This window comes from Mus musculus, chromosome 8, assembly GCF_000001635.26.
Source record: "Mus musculus strain C57BL/6J chromosome 8, GRCm38.p6 C57BL/6J".
NCBI lineage: Eukaryota > Metazoa > Chordata > Mammalia > Rodentia > Muridae > Mus > Mus musculus.
This window is the reverse complement of record NC_000074.6, coordinates 123,988,750-123,995,962: the sequence shown is the minus strand read 5'-3', so window position 1 is coordinate 123,995,962 and position 7,213 is coordinate 123,988,750.

Here is a 7,213-nt window from a genome sequence, read left to right as displayed (position 1 = left end):
GCACTGCTTCAAACAAAAAGAAAAATCCCATTGTAAACCCAAAGAGATCTAAACTCAAAGAGGTCTAAAAGCTAGATTAATAAAGACCTTGTCTCAAAACACACACACACACACACATATATATATCAAAGAATAATGCTAAGGGTAAAATAGATTGACTTTAATTGGGGGGGGGGGTGTATCTAAACTCTGTAGCCCTGGCTGTCCTGGAACTCACTCTGTAGACCAGGCTGGCCTTGAACTCAGAAATCCACCTGCCTCTGCCTCCCAAGTGCTGGGATTAAAGGCGTGTGCCACCACAGCTCGGCGACTTTAATATTTTATGGATAGGCCCCAAGGTTCAGAAATTTGTTTGGAGTTGGTATATCCTTCTAGTCTACTTTATTAGAGAAATAATTGAGTTGTTTATGCCAAGAGGTGTTCTACATTGAAATCCTCATTTATGCTAGGAAAACAATACAGATAAGTTAGAATGGAAAGATTGAGTTTATTTTCCATTTTCAGAAAATTGTGGTACTACTTTGAACCATATTGTAGCAAACCTACCTACAGTGTGTGTGCCAGTCTCTTAGAGGCAGGGGAAGGAGGCCAGCTTGGTACACAGCAAGACCTCTCAAAAAAAAAAGTGGGAAAAACCAAATCAAATCGGGAATTCTCAGTTTTAAGGATGCCATGATTGTGCATTTCTTGTGTTTGTCCTCATGCTTACAATCTCCTGGTTATACCCTGTCACAAAGGAAAAGTGTCCACTGGAATTTTGTGGAATGAAGGGTTAAACCCAGAGAGTCTTGTTAATGTCTGACCCCTACCATTAAGTGTAAAGGATTCAGGCACTCCCTGTCCATTTGAGCCACTAAGGGACAATTTAGGTAATTGCAAGTATCTGTTTCTCTGGAGACCAGAATTTGTATTAGACGGTGTTATGCTGTGGTGAGCAAAACTACTACCATCTCTAACCTGGAGATTGTTTGTCAACAGTAGTAGGGTTTCAAGCTGCCAATGCAAGACAAGGTGCCGTGGAAGGACTTTGGGGTCTAATTTAGGTGGGTCTAAAATTTGCTGTGGGTCTCTCAGAGCCAGGCCAAGTAGTACAGCTATGTAGGAGGTTGGGATAGGAAGAGCAGAAGTCTAAGACCAGACTGGGCAGCCTTAGTGTGATCCTCTGTTAAAGTAAGGGGTTAGATTACTCAGAGGTTACAAGCATTTGTTCCCAGCACCTTCTTCCTTAGTTCCAAGGATTTGATGTCCTTTTCTGACCTTCATGAACACAGTGATGAAAGAGTGGCCTAATCTTAGGCTACTGCAGTGGATATTGCCACTGTGTACCCATCAGACAGTAGGGGACCCCGCCTCTCCCTGTGTTGGGTAGCTGTTGCCTCTAGATTGGAGAGGCAGATTGGAGCATCCCCTGTTAGGAGAAGGCAGGAGTTCTCATGATCCTTTTCTGAGGTTATAAGCAGGAAACAGTTGCTAAGGGAGACGGGTACTGTAGCTGTCTACACGTTGTGCATAGAGCTCCAGGGATGGCAGCTTTTGTTAAGTCTTCCTCCAGCTGGGCTTAGTGGAGGTCACCATTAATCCCAACACTCAGGAGGCAAAGACAGGCAGATCTCTTGAGCTCAAGGCCAGGCTGGTCTACATAGTGAGTTCTGGGTTAACCAGGGCTACACAGACAAACCCTGTCTCACACCAAAGAAAAGGAAAAGAAACCCTCATATTGGGGTGGAGTTTGGGTTGTGGCAGCTGCTCAAGTCACCTCTGTTCCTCTAAGTCACCTCTGTAAAACCTGTTCATCAAGTTGGACTTGAATAGCTTCTGGGCTGTCATTGTTCTATCGGGTGAGCCGAAGTAGACTTGCAGGAAGGGATACCACACCCTGAAACCCCGGGCCTTCATTAAACCTTGTTAAAGCATGGTTAAAATCATTATTAGCATTTCTAAATGTTAAGGTAAGCTCCTTTAAGTTCTAATTGTGAGCACTGCTGATGCTCATTTTCCTGTCAGTAAGAGATGCTGGGGTTAGGACAACTTGACTTCCTTATTGAGAGCTGGTAGGCTCTGGAGTTTTTGCTGTAATAAGCTTCTGAACTCCAGGTAATCCGGGGGCCTCTCCACCTAGGTCAGGGAGGGCAAGCGCTTTGTCTAGTAGTCGTGGAGACTGCTGGGTCTGATCTGAAAGAGTGCTATGAATGTGACTGTACAAATACAAAGCTGTCCCCTGTGGTTGAAGTGCAGTCTACCTGGCTATATAAACAGCCTGTTTGGCTCACTGGTTGAGAAGAGGCCATTGAAATGGCTCTAAAGAGAATGGGCGGGGCCAGGAGGACCGTAGAGTTGGACTTGGTGCAAGTTTATGATCCCAGCAGCACAGAAGGCTGAGGCAGGAAGATCACCCAAGTTCAAAACCAAACTAAAATAAAACACTGGAGAGATGTCTCAGTGGTTTGGAGCACTGACCCAGGTTTAATTACTAGCGCCCACAAAACAGCTCATAATTACCTGTAACTCCAGTTCCAGGCACCTGAAACCTGAAACCTCTGGCCTCCCTGATCACCAAGCATGCATGTGGTACAGACAGACATGCAGACAAAACATCCACATAAAAAGAATTAGATGCCAAATATTTTTTAAATAAAAAAGCTAAAATTCCAGCACTCGGGAGACAGAGGCAGGTGGATTTCTGAGTTCGAGGCCAGCCTGGTCTACATGAGTTCCAGGACAGCCAGGGCTATACGGAGAAACCCTGTCTCGAAAAAAAACAAAAAAAAAAAAAAAAAAAGTTAAAATTCCTTTCTACAAATGTTACTGAGCATCATGCTTCATTTTGTAGTACCAGAGCTTAGCTGATGCAGGGGGATTACCACAAGTTTGAGGCCAGCCTGAGCTATGGTGTGAGATTCTGTCTTAACATCTAAAAAAGGGGGGGGGGGGAGGAGTAGAGATGAAGCAGAGGGGAGAACTCAACCTGGTTGCTATAGAGTTTACAGGGTGGTCAGTGCTTCAGAGCCACGGGTCTCAGACAGTCCAGACCCAGGAGTTTCAACGCTGACCACTAGTGCTAAGGAGTCCTGGTAACTAAGCCCATTCATAAGCTCTAACGCTGATATTGCCAAGGGTTGAAGAACCTCTCCTTCCTAAGTCTGCACAGAGCATAACACAAGAGGGAGCCACCTGCCCACAGTTGCCCTTCGCCAACTGCCATTGCTCTCAAAAGCTACTCAAGAATCCCTCCAAGAATTCAGATTTGTAGGCAGTCTGGAAGGTGGTATGGTGTCGTGAAGAAAAGCACGGACCTTCTACTGTTGCGTGTAAACAAAGACACCAATTCCTGAACGGTGAGCCCTTCATACAGAGTTCTGAGTCAACACTGTTAGTTACTTTTTCCATTGCTGTTAAAATGCCTTATTTGTTATTCTAAAGATACTTGCCATGCTTTGTGCATTTGTATAGAGCCTTCCTAACCAGAAGGCAGAGGGCCAGCTTTTCCAGGAATCTAAATGCTCACAGGCCATAAGAGAATCTATTCATTCTTCTTGGACTTCATATGGTCTGTGAATTGAATCTTGGGTATTCTGAACTTTTGGGCTAATATCCACTTATTAGCGAGTGCATACCGTGCATGTTCTTTTGTGACTCACTCAGGATGATATTTTCAAGTTCCATCCATTTGCCTGCGAATTTCATGAAGTCATTGTTTTTAATAGTGAAGTATTATCCATTGTGTAAATGTACCACATTTTTTTTTATCCATTCCTCTGTTGAGGGGCATCTAGGTTGTTTCCAGTTTCTGGCTGTTATAAACATAGTGGCATAGACTGCTATGAACATAGTGGAGCATGTGTCCTTATTACATGTTTGAGCACCTTCTGGGTATATGCTGGGTCCTCTGGTAGTTCTATGTCCAATTTTCTGAGGACCCGCCAGACTGTGAAAGACCAAAGTATGGATGCTTCAGTGCTTCTTAGAAGAGGGAACAAAGGGCAAGTGAGGCCAGAACAAGAAGAAAAAAAAAAAAAGAATAACTTTTAAAAAAAGAAGGGGGAACAAAATACAAAGACAAAGTGTGGAGCAGAGACTGAAGGGAAGGCCATAAAGAGACTGCTCTACCTGGGCATCCATGCCGTATACAGTCACCAAACCCAGGGGCTATTGTGGATACCAGGAAGTACTGATGAGAGCCTGATGTGGCTGTCTCCTGAGAGGCTCTGCCAGAGCCTGACAAATACAGAGGCAGATGCTTGCAGCCAACCATCGGACTGAGCACAGGGTCCCCAATGGAGGAGTTGGAGAAGGGACTGAAGGAGCTGAGGGGGTTTGCAGCCCCATGTGGGGAGCAACAATATCAACCAGCCAGACGGCCCCCCTCCCCCAAGCTCCTGCATGGCTCCAGCCACATGTGTGGCAGAGGATGGCCTTGTTGGATATCAGTGGAAGGAGCGGCCCTTGGTCCTCAGGGTGTTCGATGACCCAGTGTAGGGGGATGCCAGGGCAGGAAGACAGGAGTGAGTGGGTGGGTGGGTAGGAGAACACACTCAGAGAGGCAGGGGGAGGGGGTATAAGATAGGGGGTTTACGGGCTGGTGAGATGGCTCGGTGGGTAAAGCACCCGACTGCTCTTCCGAAGGTCCGAAGTTCAAATCCCAGCAACCACATGGTGGCTCACAACCATCCGTAATGATGAGATCTGACTCCCTCTTCTGGGGTGACTGAAGACAGCTACAATGTACTTACATATAATAAAAATAAATTAAAAAATCTTTAAAAAAATTGAAAAAAAAAAGATAGGGGGCTTACAAAGGGGAAAGGGGAAGACATTTGAAATGTAAATAAAGAAAATATCCAATTAAAAAAAATATTTAAAAAAACTACCTTGAAAAAAAAAAAAGAATCCATTCAGAAAACATGGAATAAAACCTTTACAGTGGAGCAGGAAGAGCAAAGCCTGTGTGGCCAGACAGTGCAGGGCCTGGGCTGGGGTCGACCATACATACCCATTTGACATCATTATTTCACTTGAGCAAATACAGACATCTTTGTTTCTGTATCTGTGACATACACCTGCTAAGCCATTATCAAATGTTGTGATGACAGGACTTGGGTCTGTCAGATGTCTGAACGGTTGGCCCTTGATGTACTCAATAAATGACGTTTCTATCTTCTCAGGCTTCCATTCCCTCTCAGGAGTTGCAAAGCGTAGGCTCTCATTTCAAAAGCCTGTCTGGGCTGGGTAGAGTATCTCTAGCTTTAAGATCACTACAGTGGGCATCTCGTATAGCCCTTCTTTGTCCTGGAATGTAGTAGTGTTCTTTGATGGCGCAGCGTAAACTTTTCTGCATTGCCCAGTGAGATAGCCATCTTTCCCACGCCTTGTGGCTGTCAGGCTGCTGGAGCACCCCATTGCCAGGCTTCCCCCACAGAAACTGATCTCACAGTTCCGGAGACTGTAGGTCCAACGTCAACAAGTCCAGGGACGGCTTCTCTTGAACATGGGTTTATAGATACCTCCTCCTCCCTAGACATGGCCATGCCTCTGGGTGTCTATTCTTATCTTCTCTGGTTGTATTAGGCTAAGACCTGCTCAGATGTCTTTGTTTAATGTTAATTGTCTCATTAAAGCCTTATCTTCAAACACAGTCCCATTATAAGGAATTGTGGAGATTTAAGATTGCAACATGAAAACGGGCGCAATTTATCCCTACCCAGGACTGTGTGTGCATGCAGTGTTGGGTTGAAGTCAGGTCCTTATATGCACAAGGTGAGCACTGTCAAAGAGTTACATCCCTAACCATTTATGTATCTGAATTTTGAGATAAAGTCAGACTAAATTGCCTGGGGTGAATTTCCCTCGAAAGCCCTTGACCTTCTGCCTCAGCTTCCTGGGCGATCGCAGGCACTTACCACCAATGGCACAGGAGCCCTTTAGTAACCATTTCTATGCCTTAAAAAAGATATTTTGATAGCTTGTAATATATGATAATATCACAGTAAGGATATTGAAGTAGAATAAAAATTTAAAATTACTCGATACTGCTTTATTGATTTATTTAGTGATTTTCCTAAAGCACTGCTTACTATCTGTGTGCCAGACACAACGTCACCGGCCACCTGAAGCAGAATGAGCTGGAGAAATGGCTGAAATACTGTGCCAGTGCAGACAAACAGTGCCCTTCACAACCCGATTGCCATGTCAGCATCTATAACGTCTTGCTTGCTTGCCCTCCCTACCTTGTGCTCTTAGAGCGTTTGGTTCTCAACCTGTGGGTCGTGACCACTTTGGGGGCTGCATATCAGATACCTTGCATATCACATTGACATCACAGTCATAACAGTAGCAAAATGTGAAGTAGCAACAACATATTTATGGTTGGGGTCACCAGGATTAGGAAAGGTGGAGAACCACTGTTTTAAAAGAGTATAAAATGAAAATGTAAACAGGACCCAGAATAGAAGCCTTTCAGGAGCTAGCTGGTTTCCATCGCCTGGCGGCATCTCTCTTCCACTCTCACTGATACCAAAGGGCTTGTTCCAGAAAGATACCTTAAACAGCAGCACGCTGATCTATCTTGAAGTGGTGCAAGCCTTTAATTCCAGCACTTGGGAGGCAAAGGGAGGGTGACCTCTGAGTTCAGGCCAGCCAGGGCTACAGAGTGAGGCCCTCCTATCTTTAAAATAAGCAAGACAACGAGAGGAACAGGCAGTAGTGGCAGCTGGGATACAGTGGGCCTCCCTCCACAACGTGGGGCCTTCTCAGGCTTGAAGACAAACCGAGGTAACCTTCAGGATGGTTTGGTTCGCATTTAAAATGGCCCCCAAAGAAGCTGGGCATAGAGACTCATGCCTGAGACCCTGTCATGCCTGTGATCCTGGCACTCGGGAGGAAGGGGCAGGAGAGGCAAAAGTCCAAAGCCAGGTTGGAAAACACTTGAGTCTGAGATGAGTCCACAATGGTACAAAGAGTTTCTGGCTGGAAAAGAGGAACCCCAAAAGCTCCAGGCAGAACGATCATTGGGGTGTCTCACTGTGAAGTCTGACTCTTGCAGACCTGCTAGGAAACCAACCTCTGTTTGTTCTGCTGCTCACAGCTGATGAGGGCGTTTCCAGCTAAGGGAGAAAGATAAGAAAAGCTGGCAGTGCCTCGGGCGATATCTCAGAGGAAAGGCAACCTCAAGTTATCAGGCACTGCCACATTGAAAATTAACTAGGTTTGTGTGTGA